Here is a 17,810-nt window from a genome sequence, read left to right as displayed (position 1 = left end):
TTGTCTCTGCTGCCCTCCAGTACAAGTGACAGGCTCAGGCACTCCCTGCAGCCAGAGACCTGGACAGCTGTATGCTTGCGTGTGAGCTCCGTCTGGGTCGCCACATTCCTTCTGGCGACGGCTTTCGGCCGAGTGGAAACCATAGCCGGTCCTCTTCTCGGAAGCCTACAATTACCAGTTGAGTTGGCCTCTGGAGCCGGGAGCGGGGCTGCGCCCTGCCTGCTCGCCTTCCCTGCATGCCCTGCCTGCGCGAACTGCCGCGCAAACTGCCGCGCCACGTCCTTCTGACGCGCCACGTCCTGTTTGCCCGCCCTGTTCGCCGCGCTCCGGGTCGCTCGCGCTCCCTGGGGCTGCTCTTCTAAGTGAGGGGGTTTGGCCGCCGCCCCTCTTGTCCCCGCCCACGCTGAGTCAGAGCTGCCGCTCGTCAGGAGCTCCCTCCTCCGGCTCGGGGAATGGGGGGGCTGGGGCTCCCTCTCGCTCCCTGCGCTTTTGCTTTTCGCGGGTTTGGCCACGGTTTTGCCGCTTCAGGAAGGGTCTCCCGTCACGATCCTCCGCTCCGGAGCCCTTCGCCTCGGTGGCTTCGCTGAAATGGCATCGGCCTTTGTGTCTTCTTGCTGGTGGGGCTCACTTGGGCTCTGAGTCCTCCTGTTCATCACCCTTTGCCATCAGTCAGTTCTTCAATACTCTCTCATCAAAAATCACTTTCCCCAGTCTTTACAGATCAATACCTCAAACCATGGAGTTAACATTTAGTGCTTATTATGTGGGGGGAAATGAGAAGGTCCTGCAAAATCTTGACTACAAAATATAGTAAAAGAGACGAGGTCATTCAGTTCAGGTTAGAATCTCAGTGATATCCATGCTTTTTTTTTTCTTCTTTGTTTTTTTTTTCCTTGATTCAGAAACTCTACAAATATAAAGGGTCCTAAAAAGTCTATTAAAATTAAAAACTATAGTATGGAAGAACTTGAATTAAAGCATGAAGGAAAAAAATGAATAACATCAGCGGAACAGTAGTTTTAAGAATTCATGTTTCGGTTCACTTCACTTACAACCATGCATCTGCTTTCACAGTCCATCACAAAGACGACAGAATCTGAAAAGGCAAAAGAAGAGCGGTGGGGTGGGAAAGAAAAGTGAACAGAACTGGAGCACAAACTAAAGGATATTTGGAAGAACCTTTCACAAATTTATTGCTTGCAAAAGAACATAGAAGCCACCTCCCATTCTGCAATATAATATCCTTGTTCTTCATTCTTGACTGTCACTCAACTCCTTCCCCTGGTATCCCTGTCTAAAAAATGCAGTACAACATCATCACAAAAGGTTAGAAAAAGGCCATATGAATTCACGTCTGCACTCAGACCTTCAAATGGAAGGAGGATCTCCTCCTTCGCAAGTATTGTTATTTGATGATGTATTTGAAAACACATTAAAGAATAAAATGCAACCAAACAAAAAATAACGATCATTGAGCAAGAGCTGCCGCAAGCAGAATGGCGAAGCTAACCGGGAGATTGATTTTGTGTCATCTTTTACATAGAGAAGAATATTACAAAGAGGAAGTTTGACAGACAAAATAAATTTGCTTTGGTTTGACTCTTCCACCCCCAATCAAATACTCATGATCTATGGAGCGAAAGCCAGATAGCGAGAGAAGAAAAAAAGAAAAAAACCCAACCAAACACAACACAGCACTAGCCCCAAAAATGAAATTCTGTCCTAATAAGGATCTGAATAACAAAGGCTCCTTATAAAAATAAAAAGTGAAGCATGCCTTTATACTAGAAAGATAGAGAGTAATGAAATAAATTCCATCCTACATCAACTAGGAAACTTCTTCCCCAAGCACTCAGAGGGCACCTCAGCCGGGAAGCAAAGCTCAAAGGTCTGAGCTTAGTCCTTCTTGACACCACTTCACAGCGAAAGCCCTTCAGGAGCCAGTTCCCTTGTCTATGAACTGGGAACATTAGTACCTGACACTCATACAGGACCTCTGAGAGTAAAAAACCAAAAATGCTCATTTTGGCTGCATCATTCAATAATGTACCAGAAGACGTTCTAGAAGTCCACGTGAAGACCCACTCCCACCTGAAAAGGATGTCTTTTAGTACACTTAAATACCAGCTGCAACAGAGATAAGGAACTAGAAGATGCCCAAGGAGCTTTGAAATGTGATCTTCAGTCACCCTCTCTCCAAAACTACCAAGTGCTAAAAAGAGCCACACCAAGAAGATGCAAGCAAAGACGTGGGGTTGGCTAATTAATTAATCGATAAGCACTTACCAGTCCTACCTGGGTTGGCACAGGAAGAATGAGCCTCTGGGGCAGAGAAAAGCTCTGTGTTATGGAAGGAAAAGGGGTGCCCAATGCAAAGGTTACAGACATTTTGCCCACAAACTTGAAACCTATGGATTATGTATGCATGTACTTAAGACTTCACCCACAGGCCTTTATGATACCAGATAATTTCCCCCCCCCCTCTATCTTCATGGAATCTGCATTAGATCCAGAATTTATTTCACTGCTATTACAAGGTACATTACACTAATTACAATGCACATTAGAGCCTGCTATGTAGCGCACTGTGATAAATCATATGGTGCTATGGTCTATTGTGAACACTGCCATACGTCTCTGGACACTATTGCATGTTTGACCACTCTTATAAATTATAAGCATTTCTGTAGTACAAGTATGATTGGCTACAGGGACTAATTTATTACTGTTTTCTTTCAGCACATTAACAACATAGTAAATTCTGTAGCTTCTGGGGGAAAAAAAAAGCAGCAGTGGGATTTCCTTCAGTAATGTAGCATCAGTAGTATTTTCCCTTCAGTAACATACCAATTGTTCTTCATTTTCCAAAAATATATTCGCCGTGTCATGTCTACTGTGCAGTCAGAGAGAGGTTTCTAGCTTTCAAGCTTGTCACACCTGAGAAATCGGGGTGAAGGGAGGATAGCAGGTTCGTAGTTTTAAAGACTTTGGTGGTATTATGAGCTTTCCTTCCAACTATCCCAACACAGGTTTGTTCATACACAAAAGCTCCATTTCAGAGGTAAATCTTATCATTCAATCAAATGCTTCTGAAGTTCACACATTGTTCATCAAATACAGAGGGGGAAAAAAAATCCTGCCAAAATATTTCTGCAGAAGAGCAGCAGAGATCAGATGCTCAACAGCGCACATAGACATCAAATGTGCCACCATGAACCCAACACGCTTTCCCTGGGTGGGAGAGCACTATTCAGACATGCTCAGGCTCCATCTAGAGCAACTGGGACAGTTATATAGGCTGTGTCCTTCTCTGTGATAGAAGAACCAGAGTTGGAGCATCACCCAAGAGTCAGAGCATCACCCAACTGAAGCAACGTGTGTGGGTCCTGGGATTGGAAGAATTTAATTCCAGAATTAGATACCCAAACTCAGTGTACCACTCCAAGTTCACTGCTGACTTGGGAGCTGTCCTGGTTTTGGCAGGGATAGAGTTAATTTCCTTCCTAGTAGCTGGTACAGTGCTGTGTTTTGGATTTAGCATGAGAATAATGTTGATAACACACTGATGGTTTAGTTGTTGCTAAGCAGTGTTTATACTAAGTCAAGGACTTTTCAGCTTCCCATGCTCTACCGACTGAGAAGGCTGGGGGTGCACAAGAAGCTGGGAGGGGGCGCAGCCAAACTGGCCAAAGGGACATTCCATACCATGTGACGTCATGCTAAGTACGTAAACTGGGGGAAGCTGGCCGGGGGGGCCGCTGCTTAGGGACTGGCTGGGCATCGGTCGGCGGGTGGTGAGCAATTGCATTGTGCATCACTTGCTTTTTTATTATTATTATTATTATTATTATTATTATTATTATTATTATTTTATTTTATTTCAATTATTAAACTGTTTTTATCTCAACCCATGAGTTTTCTCACTTCTGCTCTTCCAGTTCTCTCCCCCATCCCACTGGGATGGGGGGGAGTGAGCGAGCGGCTGTGTGGTGCTCAGTTGCCGACTGAGGTTAAACCACGACAGGAGCACACAGTATCCATTGACCCATTTGTCCTTCACACCATCCATCCAAAAAGCAGTAAAAAAAAATAATGCATGGGACAGAAAAATGTTCCACTCCAGATGTTAGCCCTCACAGAAGATATTTCAAGTCAGGCTCCTGTTCCCCTTCCTATGGCAGATCTCACCACAATAGACCATCGCTTAAAGAACCAAAAATATTTCCTTCAGCCCCACCAGATGCACTAATAGAAAAACCACCATGGAGAACTGCAAGACACTGGTTGGGGTTTTGTCCCTCCTTGACACTCCAGATTCACCACTGGCACAGGAATCTCTGCCATCTGTGTCTGCACTGAGACTTTTCTCCCCCGGCAAAGCACTGCCCTACAGACAACACAGCGATTCCTAAACTACTTTTAACAGGTAAACGACGCCAGCACAGGTCTAGCAAGATGTTGCTGAGTTTGCATGGACAGTCCTGCAGGCAGGACAGCTCTGCTGCTCGCTATATAGCATGGAGCCAGCAAAATGTCACCATTTACAAACGTGTCCTGGACACAAAGGACAAACTTCAGAAAGTGACAGCAACTTTGCCTCCAGCTGTGCCTTACCCAGAGTGAATTGGACTGGAAAGAAGAACAAAGGAGAGTCCAACCTCTCAGAAAAGCCACCAAAAAAAGAAACAGCTTTAAGGTCATGTAAATGGAAGGTATGGGAGAAGGAGAGGAGAAGGTGTTTTGAAAGGGGACCAGAAAATCTTGTAGCAACGTGGAGCCCCAATTCAGCAAGGAACACCCTGACAGGCAGACGTGACAGGACATAGAGGAGATCAAGCAGAATGAGATAGCTCCTTAAAACTTCAAAGACTTGTGATTATGGCTTAGATCCTACACAGTTATGGCCTGGAAATAAAGGACAATAAAGGGCATCTCTATGTTCCAAATTGTTGAGGGACTCTCAGAGAGGTCTATGGCCTTTGGCAAGTCCAAACAAGCAGATGTTGATTAGCCCAGACTGGAGATGTGGTAGGAAATCAGGCCGTTCTTCCCACACACCACATATGACCACTGAAAACTCCCTGATCCCAGTGGCAGCCCTGTTCCACGAACTAAGAAAGAGGAGGATCCTCTGAAGTTGTCTTGTGCAGGTTCTGTAGATGGAGGAGACAACACGAACCAGCTTCCACAGCCTGGTGGGATGGGACTTCATAGCATAACATGAGCAAACATGAACAGCATCACATACAGATTTGTTCTTCAGACCTAACAGATTCATACGACGGCTTCTGTATGTGCTTTTACCAGAAGATCATTCTTTGCATTGTGACCGTAGTCAAGATTTACATTTCCACTACATTGAATTGGACAGTCAAGAGAGAAGACGAATGTCAGCAGTCCAAGCAAGCAGACCAGTCAACATACAAAAGCCAGATAGCTCAATAAGAACAAAAGCCAAAAAGTTTTAGCTACATCGTGACTCTATTTCCACTGTTTAGGTTCTCCATGGCATTTCAGAGCTCAGCCATGCCTTGAATTGTTATTACATGGGACTATTTCAAAAGGTGCCCTATCAACAGCTGTTCCCTACAGCTAAGAGTACAGCTGCAAGGCACAGCTATAGCAGCAAGGCTTTAGCTTGCCCAAAGACCCAAAGTCCTACAGAAAGGTCTCAAATGGGGCTCCAGTAGGAGAAAACACCAAAGCTGTGGGCTGCCACTTCACACAGCTCTCTGCAGCTCATCCTACTAATGTCCAGAGCAATACCCAACCACGAACAATCATCCGATACCCCAAAACAGTCCTGCTACAGTGCTCCCACATGTAAAGGGTCAGCAAACCACCATACCCCAACTCAACAGGAAGAGCAAAATGCAGATTAAATCAATATGAGATGATGCACATTAAGGATGGGCACCCCCACCAGCATGCCCAGGTGATGGGGGTTGGACCACACAGGCAACAGCTACAGCAGTACTATAGAGGCACCAAAGCATGCTTGCACATAATCACATCAATCCCAAAACAATTGCATTTCTCCAGCTTTTGGGCACTGAAACTTCAGATCGCAGTTTCCAGCTTCTCTTTCTCAGACACCCTAGAGGCCCACAAATTACTTTGGACAAAGAGCCAAGAAAAACAAGACTATTGCCCAGACATCTCTACTGAGCACACAGGGAAGACCAGACAATGGTTAGAGGCCTGCAAACCAGAAATTTGTTCAGAAAGAAAAAAATCCACAGCCTTAGACTTCCCCCAGAAGTTGGGTTCTTTCCTCCTCTGTATAAATTTATGTTGTGTCCAACTGAAGGCAGCAGTGGCCAAGTTGTGTTATGCAGGTGGAAAGTCAGAGAGACAACCAGTGTCTGAAGGGAAGCATAAGGGGTGGACAGTCCTTCCTGGCTTATGCAGGCAATGAGCAGATGCCTGGGTGTCCAACTGCTGGTGGTGGCTTCAGCCGCATGTCCAGCTCGGAGCATCTCCCTCAGCACCTCCAACCACCTCACTCAGCCCATTCTTCCTCAGCTGGAGAAGGAAAAATACCTCCGACACGGAGCCAAGCGACATCAGGTTCAACACATCGTGGAGGCTGAGCAAAATTAAACTCGTGGAGCACGCGCTGCCGCTAGCCAAAAGCAAAGGAGTTCATAAAATAGCACTTTGCCACAGACATCCAGGCAGAACAGCTGCCCTCATCCACCACTGCCAAGAGCTGCTTCCCTCACACTGAGTGCAGGGCTGGCAAGGAGCTATAGTATTTAAAAACTGATTAAAGTTCTGTGTAGTTCTTAATGCGCCTCATCAGACTATGTGTGGTGAATGGCTAATCTAAGGGCTGCATTTCTACGTCAGGAAAGGAGCTTCTTTGCAGGCTGAGAACCAGCAAGGTTCCTCACAGCCAACAAGCAATGGACTCATGTCCATCACAAACATGGAAGAGAGCAGGCAGACCAGGACATCTTTTCAACAACAGACTTGTTTTAATGCTGCAACAGTGATACTTTCAGCTTGGCAGTATTGAAGACACATTCAAGCACCAGTGGACGAACATGCACTTGGTAAATTAACACATTATTAACAGCCCAGTTACTTCCCATGAGCTGAGCTAATCCAACAAGAAGAGCACGAAGATCTGGACCTGTAGATGCAACCATAAAGGCATAACCTAAAATAGCTCTGCCTTGATCATAGAATCATAGAATCACAGAATCATTGAGGTTGGAAAAGACCTCTAAGATCATTGAGTCCAACCGTCGACCCAACACCACCATACCCACTAAACCATGTCCCTAAGCGCCTCATCTACTCGTCTTTTAAATACCTCCAGGGATGGGGACTCCACCGCTTCCCTGGGCAGCCTCTTCCAATGTTTAACCACTCTTTCAGTAAAGACATTTTTCCTCACGTCCAATCTAAACCTCCCCTGCCGCAACTTGAGGCCATTTCCTCTCGTCCTATCGCTTGTTACTTGGGAGAAGAGACCGACACCACCTCGCTACAACCTCCTTTCAGGGAGTTGTAGAGAGCGATGAGGTCTCCCCTCAGCCTCCTTTTCTCCAGGCTAAACAACCCCAGTTCCCTCAGCCGCTCCTCAGAAGACTTGTTCTCCAGACCCTTCACCAGCCTCGTTGCCCTTCTCTGGACACGCTCCAGCACCTCAATGTCCTTCTTGTAGTGAGGGGCCCAAAAACCCAATTACAAGATATCCAAGATGCTGGCTGAGGACATGCAGGAAAATGAGACTTTACCAACAAGTTTAAAAATTCACTGACAGCAAGAAGATCCACCATAGTGCCAAACTCTTACCAACTAAAAAATAAGAGAGTGGATCCTCTAAACTTCCTGAGACTCTTTTCCTAAGTCTCTCACATGCTTACTGATGTCTTCCCATAGGGGACAAATCCTCCCAGTTTTCCATATGAGCAGTGGGATTGAAAAGCTCATACAACTACGTGCACTTAGAAACAAAGCAGCCCTATAGCTTACACCTCTGCTCAAGAATGAGATTAAGTGCCACCAGTACCAGTAAAACTATTACGTTATCTAAAGGTCTGCTGGACACAGATATATTTAATATATTAAAATAAAGGTGTAATTAAGTCAACAGATCTAGAGTTCTTAGACAAACACAGGGTTGTATTTTATACCAAAGCTCAGTGTTTCCTCAGAACATCTGCAGCAAGAAACAGGACAAAAAAGCCACAGAAGAACTTAATCATAAAAGACAGAAAAGTCAAGGTTAGTTTTATCCAGGTCGTGACTTTTCAAAAGTTGGGATTTTGTTTGTTTTATGCTCATTAGAGGGGAGATGCTACCGCAGAAAACATGGGAAAATTATAGATGGGTTCATAGCACGGGTCTCTGCCAGCGCACTTCTCCTTGGCTAACATTAAATACCTACAAACCCTATCACAGCATTGCCAAATCTGATTTAACTGGGTGTGACAGAGTCAGAAAGCTCTTTGCCGTCAAGATTAGTTATGAAATAATAGAAAGTCTATCAGTTTTCAGTCCTGTAGATATTAAGTTTCAAAAGCAATTTCAAAACACACTTTTTTTTTTTTTTTGAGGGAGAAAACTGTTTATCTTTTCCATACCATGAGTCGGCTCCTCTGATTACTACCCAACTTTTTTCCTCCCCTTGTTCTCCTATAATTAGATTACAAAATAAAATTATTGAAATGTATTGCAAATAACCCATCAGCCTATAGATTCTCCTCCCCCCACCCCCATTCCTCTTTCACCATATGTAATTACCTGCTAATTTAGACGGTAAACTCCCGTGGTTTGCTTTTAATTACAGCTACCCTTATAGCAGCAGCAGAGATTACATAGCTTATTGTAAATACAGTTCTTAGAAGACAATTTGAGCTCTTTATCAGAGATGTCATGCCTGAGAGTGGTTGTGAGAGAAAAGAGAAATTATGCCAACTAGACCACTTAGCTCAGCCAAGGCCACCAGCTTCTACAGAGCAGGTCTGGGCAAACTGCAGATCAGCCAAGGAACAGCATTTCAATCATCGTCTTCTAAAAATCCCCCACTGCATTGACTCCCACGTCCAGCACAGCCCAACAGGTATCCATCATGGAAGCATGGCTCAACAGTATGTGCTGGGGGTTCAGCAGAAACATTTGGGAACCACCATTGTGCAAGAAAAGGTTTTCATGTCCTGTAGAGCTTTCCAACGTTGAGCTTCTTTGTTCAACCTGCTTTCACTTCTCCTCACTGTAGATGCTGGGAAGTCTCCCTGTCCTAAGAAGAAAGCACACGTCCAAAGAAGAAATAAGGGCAAGAGAGGGGAGCACTGGTGGAGGAGGACAGCTTTTCAGCATAATAGTCCTCAGATTTCATTAACTAGAAGAGTGGCTCTGCCCAAAGGACCAAATTGCCAGAAAGTGTTTGCAGGCTGGGAGCCAACAAACCAACCAAAGGCTGCACCGACAGGGCAAGCGATGCTGTCCAAGACAGCCTTATTTTATATAGCACCTTGCACACCAGCTACGACAGCACCCTCCAAGTTTATTTCTTCCTTCAGGTATTATTTAGGGAAGCAAAGAGAGAAGACAAAAAAAGGCTTTGGGGTGATATCTGAAAACGAGACATCAAGCCATTGGCATATGGAAAAAAGCCATTTACCATAACAGCCAGTAGGGATGTCAATGCTTATAATGAAGCATCTGTTGCCTTCAGCAACTTTTCTCAACAGAAGAGGTTCAAGGAGGGCAGGTCCAAGGCTTCTTTGGAAGCTCCTTCCCATGGAGCTGAAGTCCAGAGTCCTCTCCAGATTGAAGACAGCAGTCTCTGGGGACAACCCCCCTGGGCCCAGTCCTGCAGATTACTTTATTCAGGACACCCCCCATGACTAACAAAGTCCAACTCCACCAACAAGATCTAGCTGACTCTAAGGAACCATTCATTCCACTGAGACTCCATTGAGTTAATGTGTGGTTTGGAAAAACACACCACCAAGCAAAGGCCAAGAGAGCTGTGAAAAAATATGACCCAAAAGTTGCCTCAAATACCCAATGAAAGCAGCGCCTCCAGACCCCATCCAGAAGTGTTTTGAGCATTTTCAAGCTCTTCATGCAAGCTCTTATAATATCACTTATACCGCTTATATTATTACATGGGTGCAACACATAGAATCATAGAACAGTTTCGGTTGGAAGGGACCTCTAAAGGTCATCTAGGTCAACCCCCCTGCCGTGGGCAGGGACATCTTCAACTAGGTCAGGTTGCTCAGAGCCCCCTCCAACCTGACCTGGAATGTTTCCAGGGATGGGGCATCCACCACCTCTCTGGGCAACCTCTTCCAGTGTTTCACCACCATCAGTGTAAAAAATTTCTTCCTTATATCTAGTCTGAATCTACCCCCCTTCAGTTTAAAGCCATTCCCCCTTGTCCTGTCGCAACAGGCCCTGCTAAAAAGTTTTCTGCCATCTTTTTTATAAGCCCCCTTTAATGTTTGCAGAGCTGCAACCTTGTTTTTCCTGTAATGGGCAAAGTAGGCATTTTTCAGAGCCAGGAAAGCGTTCACACATCTGTATTCCCTCAACTCTACAGTCTGCCCCAACTGCTTACTGCCTTTTGTTGTTGTTGTTGTTGTTGTCATTGTTGCTCTACTGCAATTGGAAGGAAAAAAAAAAAATTCCAGCACATGGTTTTCCTGGTCCAATTTAAGGGAAAGAATAGAAATAACACCCTTTCCCTAACTGGCACTATGAGGGTATGGAATTATTTAAAAATACACTGATATGCCAAATTTACTAATCCCTAGAGAAATCAACATCCCCAGCCGCAGGTTGTTGTTTGCCAAGGGAGTTCTTCCACTTGCTTCAGTTAACTGAGCTTTGGTCGATACACGATGTTACTTTTTTTATCATAAAAATGCCTATAGCGTGACAATAGGCTTGTTACAAGTGCAGGGGAAGAAACAGACTGTTTAATGCCATTGGCAAAAGCTTAATGGGAAAGCACAGATACTTTTAAATTACTTTTTAATCACTTTCTACATATTTTCCCCCAAAATTTTAACTACTTACTGAACAACTGCACCTTCTTGCAGCAGCAACACTGGCAGGTACAGACAATATTTTGCATTTGGCAAAGATGTTTTGATCCCAAAGAGGGCTTCAGAATAATAATCACACACAACTGTACTGAAGGTGAGCCTTTTCAACTCTGTTTGCAGGTTTTCTTTATTTCATAGAATCATAGAATCATAGAATCATTGAGGTTGGAAAAGACCTCTAAGATCATCGAGTCCAACCGTCAACCCAACACCACCATGCCCACTAAACCATGTCCCTAAGTGCCTCATCTACACGTCTTTTAAATACCTCCAGGGATGGGGACTCCACCACTTCCCTGGGCAGCCTGGTCCAATGTTTCACCACTCTTTCAGTAAAGACATTTTTCCTTACATCCAATCTAAACCTCCCCTGCCGCAACTTGAGGCCATTTCCTCTCGTCCTATCGCTAGTTACTTGGGAGAAGAGACCGACCCCCCCCTCGCTACAACCTCCTTTCAGGGAGTTGTAGAGAGCGATGAGGTCTCCCCTCAGCCTCCTTTTCTCCAGGCTAAACAACCCCAGTTCCCTCAGCCGCTCCTCAGAAGACTTGTTCTCCAGACCCTTCACCAGCCTCATTGCCCTTCTCTGGACACGCTCCAGCACCTCAACGTCCTTCTTGTAGTGAGGGGCCCAAAACTGAACACAGTATTCGAGGTGCGGCCTCACCAGTGCCGAGTACAGTTTCGTTCTGTATTTGATCAATTTTTTTTGTTCCTTTCCCAATAAAAAAAAAGGAATTCTTTATTCTGCTTCCCAGCTTGCTCTCTCAAAACAGATAGAGTGAATTTATTTCTAATTCAAAATATACTTCTAACTTGAAAGTTTCCAAGACAAACTCCTTCCCAGCTGGCCAGCTTAAACCAGAGTAGATTGTCTCAGGCAATTGTATTGTTGAGGAGACAAGGACTGATGACATGAGCCAATCTGCAACACTGCCTTAAAACAGCAAACACTAATTCAAACCACCTTCAAACGCAGAAATGTTCTCCCTCAATGACAGGCACCATGTTATTGCCTCTCCTCTTCGTTACCTTTGTGCTGCTTGACTTTATGAACGCTCCTTCCTCGCTCTAGGTTGTACGTGGCTGGAAGATGAAGGTGGGAAGAGGAGTGGAGTTAGGAAGTCAGCAAGAATTTCAAAGTTTCACCAGCATTTCAAATTTCATAGAAAAATTGTCATTTTAGAAAAAAGTGATGTCCTTTCCGTTGGAATTAGTGTAACAACTGATTTGGATAGTGCCACAGAGTTTCCTTGTCTTACTGTTTGATGCCGGATCAGTATTTTTTGGGTTCTGGAGACCATTCCTGTGCAATCACTGCCAGACTCCCTTCCCTCTGCTCTGCAGCTGCCAACAAAATCCTCTTCCAAACCTACACTCAGTTCTTCATCCTCGTGATCCACATCCCTCAGAGCACCTGCTCTAACACCACCCCACACACGGTATCTCCATCCTTGCCCACTGTGAGAGGAGAGGAAAAAAAGAGGAAAGATCCCCACCACGACTCCATAAAATAACCTTGAATTTGCAGCAAGCAGGCTGGAGAGCTGTCACCCCATTCAGCTAAAAGATAAATACACTCGGCCTTTTGGATCTCTAAATGCAGAAGTAACTCACATCAGCTCCTTCCTTGCTGCTTAAAAAAAGGGGACATCTGGATTTGCCTCTTTTGCAGAAACCTCGCACGACACTCAACACACCAGCTGTAGAAACGCTGGCTGCCGTCCCAAACCAGCACAGAAACCTGCCCGTGTGTGGAGGAGGTGTTTTTAAAACACACAAAAAAATCCAAAGCTGGCAAAGGGAAGAGAAGAGAAAAGTTGTACGGCCCAGGGATGCAGATAATTCAGAATACACTGATGTGCCCTGAAAAACCGAGGTTGCAGCCAAAAAGTCTGGCCTGACACAGGACAGATTCATTGGCAGCTCGCTGCAGAAATTAAGGTGGTTGCACAGATGTCTTCGCTTTTAAGACAAGAAGGCACCTACTCTTGATTATGGAACCCGAGTTTCTGGAATTTCCAGGTCAAAAGAGGAAAAAAAAAAAAAATCAGTCCCTCCACTTCTTTAAAAAATAAATACATACATAAATAAAGCTAAGTCATCAACCCCAGCATCTCAACCTGAAGTTGGTAGCCATTTGATGGAGGGAGGGCAAGGACAGTCTCATCTTTCCCCCATCCCACCCGAGCTGCAAAAGAGGACATTTATAGGCTGGAAAATAGGTGATGGCAGCCACCAGCAGATTCATGATGCCACAGGAGGGTGAGAAGTGGGAAGAATATTGGATTTCCATAGTTCATGCATTTTCAGGTGCCAGTGCTTGGTCCAAACACCTGCACAGCACAGGAAAGCTCTCATCAATCCCTCAATATGCGGCGGCGATTCAGCTCATTTTTGAAGTTGACAAACATCCAGGAGCTGTCCTTAGCAATAGCTACTGCAATAACTATAATTTCATTTCCCTGTATTCCCCCCGCATCTCAAAAAAAAAAAAAAAGATAAATCCTTCCTTAACACCCAGGTTTTCCCCATCTGAGGAGCACTCCCAAAACACAAGAAACCCTCTTCCCATGTGGTGCACGGCAGACACCTCCCGCGGCCAGACAGCAACGTTCGCATCCAAGTGTGGAAAGCTTTCTCTCTAGTTCCACACTCTGCCAAACCCGAACCACGTTGCTGAAGTGGGAGAACACCTTCCTACTTCTTCGGGGAAGACCAGGGAATTTGTGCAGATCCCGGGTTACTCGGAGGCGGCGTTTCTCAAGAAAGACAACCGAGGAAGCTCAGAGCGGCAACTCTTTCAATGCTAAGGAGATTAGGACAACAGCCCAGCGAATCAGCAATCCCAACGCACCACATCAATACGCTTTTGCCCACGGCTGTCACTTCGAGGAGAGTTTGCTACAAAAACGACGTGGCGGTTATCTTGTTCACTTGCAGGAATGCAAGCGTTGAGATGCAGGGAAAAAGCAGCAAGACAGGAGCCGCAGGCTTTGCGGAGGCGAAGCCAGCCCTGCTCACTGAGCAGGGACCACCACATGGGTGAAATCTGGCCAGAAACCACCCCAGTGCTGAAACGTTGGCCAAGAAACTGGTTTGAGAAAACACAAAATATGCTAACAGCCCAGAGACACTGCCCATTGCTGTAAGGTGGGTGGTGTACTGAATGCTGAACATCAGGACATCCAGACAAAGGCAGGCGTGGGTAGGTACCAGATTAACCCACCACCCAGGGAGAAGCTATTTTGGGTCACCACACCATTCACATCACATGCTGACAGCTGGGACAGCCGCAAGGATGTTGCATAATGGCTCCTTTTGCCTTCCATACACACTTGACAGCATCCCGCAGAGGAACGCCACAGCCGGGAACCTCATGTGGTATGAGGAGACAGAGCAGCATGCTGGGAGAGGAGCAATAGCAACCCAAGTCCACCAGAAAGTACACATCACTAGCTTTGAGCTCCTGTATGTGCCCTTGGACAAACAACGTCCCCAACTCCTTAGCACCCCTAAAGACAAAATCAGTATCCACATGGCAAACAGCATTTGTGAGGTTCAACAGCAACACTTGCGAAGATCAGAAGGACAGGGATAAGGAGAAAATGCAACAAGATCTAGCAAGGGCCTGGGCACAATAAGAGCATCAACACATGGATGTTACACCTCCATTTGCTTTAGCAAACAAAGGTATCTTTTATATATAGTTGTGTGCATGCATATGTTTTTTTATGCACTGATATAAACACAATTTTTCCAATCACCGTGCCTCTACCTGAAAGCACAAATGACCAGTCGGAGACAAGAAGAAAGAAAATCACTTGGTCATACAAGAAAAGTTTGAGCACTGAAGCTGATGCTCACTGCTCCCACCCGGACACGAATCCAAGCACAGGCTGAGCCTCAGTCAACCTCTTACTTGCATCACTTGAATGGCTGAAGCATGGGTCAGGCCAGTTGAACAACATCCCCAGGGAGGACCCGCTGGTGCACTTAGCATGGAGTGGCCTCTCCAGACCTCAGCAGCCTCTGGCAAACACTTGGCCACGTGGATGAAGCGGGCTGGGGCCAGGGAGCACGCTGTGCTTGCACCCTGTACACCCCTCCCAGCAAAAGTGCCTTGACCAGCGCTCGCTCAACGCAGATCCCAGGCGGGGAGAATCAAGGAGCTAAAAACAACTCCGCTACCTGGACTTTAAGGGTATCAGGAGGTGAATAACAGCAAATCTGTATAGGAAGAGATATGGCCTCTCTGCTGCAAGAGATGTCCTTCTGTAGCTTTGCTCCCAAAGGACCAACATGTGGCTACCAAACAGCAAGGCTTTCAAGAGCATCCCATACCCAACCTGCAGCTGGGGTGGTGAAACACTGGCCCAGGTTGCCCAGAGAGGTGGTGGATGCCCCATCCCTGGAAACATTCAAGGTCAGGTTGGACGGGGCTCTGAGCAACCTGATCTAGTTGAAGATGACCCTCCCCAAACAGTTCCCACCCACTTTCCTCATCCTCATCATGCAGCATGTACACAGGCAGAGCGCCAGACCCACGGTACACACAGAGTGAGGAGAGGGCGATCAGCAAGTGTCCAAGAACACAAAGACACCACAGCAACAGTTACAAAGTTGGACAGGTCAACAAAACAACAGGGGCCAACACGCTGTCAACACAGCCAGGGACCATCACGGCAGCTGGTGGAAGACAAATATCTTGACCCCGGCTTGGCTGACACCATCAACACATCTCTCAAAGCGCGAAGGGACTTTCACATTCATCACGTTTGGCATTCTTCATAATTCACACCACCAACAGGCTCGTGACTCCAGGTCCAGCAAGAGCAAGACAGGTCAGAGATACAGAGATGGCACAACAGCTATCTCCCCCCTCACTGCTAAAACCATCAGCCCCACCACCTGGTCGACTACACCTTTCTAACACCTTGGTCTAGGCAGCTCCCAGAGGCCATATTCCCACACAGCTGGTCCTTTCTGCCACACAGAAGAAACTGCACGTCAAAGCAAGAGATGGAAAGGGAAAGCTATAAAGCTGAGAAAAGACGCCTTCAGCAAAATTTGTTTTAAGGCACGACTAGCTCATATTGAAAGCCAAATCCTCTAGTTTTCAGCCCAGATCCTTGTAGGAGGACAATTTATATTATCTCTCCCCAGCAAAAGTGGTGCTGGGGGACTATTCAGGACAGCAATAACACCACTAATGCTCTTTAGTCAGTACTGCTGCAAGGTGATCCAGGGGCAATGAGCACTGATATTTAAGGAAACATCACCTGTACCAAAATGGGCACCCATCCCACTGATTCAGCAACGGTGCTGCCGCAGGTAACATGAAAATTACACGAAGCTCTGCTCTCTCCCCATATACAAGCCTTGCAGGTGATGAATCAAGAGCTGCTGTCTCAAGGGACACCATGGAAGAGTCATGTAAATCCACAGCTGCTCCCTACACCTCCAAGTGGAGGTAAATCAGATGGGAGGGAAAATGAAAGAATAGTCCTGGGAAAAGCCAATGGAGCTTGGCTTCAGCCGTCCTGGCCAAGAACAGAGTTGCTGCTTGTGAATCTGCTGCTGGAGCAGATGGCAAGTCCCCCGAGAGTGGACCAGTCCACTGAGCATCCAGGGAATGCATGCACATCCCACCAGCGTGGCATGGGACCAGCACTCCCCTGCTTGCCTTTCAACACTGCACAGGAGACCAACAAGGCTTTACTCACCCTGGCAAGAGTTTCCAAGAGGAGGAATATGACGTTAAACGTGAAGACCTACAGAACAACATGGTCCTCAGTGATTTCAGGGAATTTGGGGACAGACTTTTTAGTAGGGCATGTAGTGACAGAACAAGGGGGAATGGTTTTAAACTAAAAGAGGGTAGATTCAGACTAGATATAAGGAAGAAATTTTTTATGCTGAGGGTGGTGAAACACTGGCAGAGGTTGCCCAGAGAGGTGGTGGATACCCCATCCCTGGAAACATTCCAGGTCAGGTTGGACGGGGCTCTGAGCAACCTGATCTAGTTGAAGATGTCCCTGCCCATGGCAGGGGGGTTGGCCTAGCTGACCTTTAGAGGTCCCTTCCAACCCAAACCATTCTATGAGTCTATGATTCTAATTCTACAGGGCATCTTTAAGCACCCGTGTTTCAAAACACTGCCATTCTCCGTATTTCATTTTTTTCTGTACATAGCTAGCTCTAGAGATCAAAGACACAAAACCATCAGAAGACCAGCACAATGACAACACGGGGAGAACACGAAAATATGGCCACAGCTCTGAGACAGCTCTTGGATAAGGTTGCTCTCCATATGAGTGAAGCTAAGGCATGACGCACAGGGACTCCCTCCCCAGCCTCGCCATCATATCAGCGCACAGAAAAGCAACACATCACCAAATCCTGCTTGCTAGCTTTCAGTAGGATGGTTGTGTACAACCTTGTTTGGCACAAAAATCAAGGATGTGGGAGTGAAAAAAGACAACTAGCCAGACCACCAGCTATGCTTGAGTAGGTAAACAGGTGTTTTTTTACTTGAGTTAGATAAGTGGTATTTCTAATCACGTTAGCACAGGCACTTAAAACAATACTGCTGGCAGGGTTGTAGCTTGAGAAGAGCTTTGAAGGAATAAAAGGCCTGTTCAGGAAGGCTTTGTTTTGGAGAAGAAGGAGCTCAAAACTTTCAAAAAACAGCTCCCCCTTTTTGCAACTCGGTCCAAAAGAGGGTGAAGCTTCTAT

At 46.0% G+C, this 17,810-nt stretch overlaps 1 protein-coding gene across 8 annotated transcripts in view; it reads right to left on the bottom strand.

The window, feature by feature from the left end:
- TSNARE1 (t-SNARE domain containing 1) overlaps nt 1-17,810 on the bottom strand; it is a 530,096-nt gene that overhangs the window by 464,475 nt on the left and 47,811 nt on the right. The gene's annotated exons all lie outside the window — the stretch shown is intronic.

Source organism: Aptenodytes patagonicus, chromosome 2, assembly GCF_965638725.1.
Source record: "Aptenodytes patagonicus chromosome 2, bAptPat1.pri.cur, whole genome shotgun sequence".
Classification (NCBI taxonomy): domain Eukaryota; kingdom Metazoa; phylum Chordata; class Aves; order Sphenisciformes; family Spheniscidae; genus Aptenodytes; species Aptenodytes patagonicus.
The sequence above is the reverse complement of the archived record's forward strand: the minus strand, read 5'-3'. Positions and strand labels throughout refer to the sequence as shown.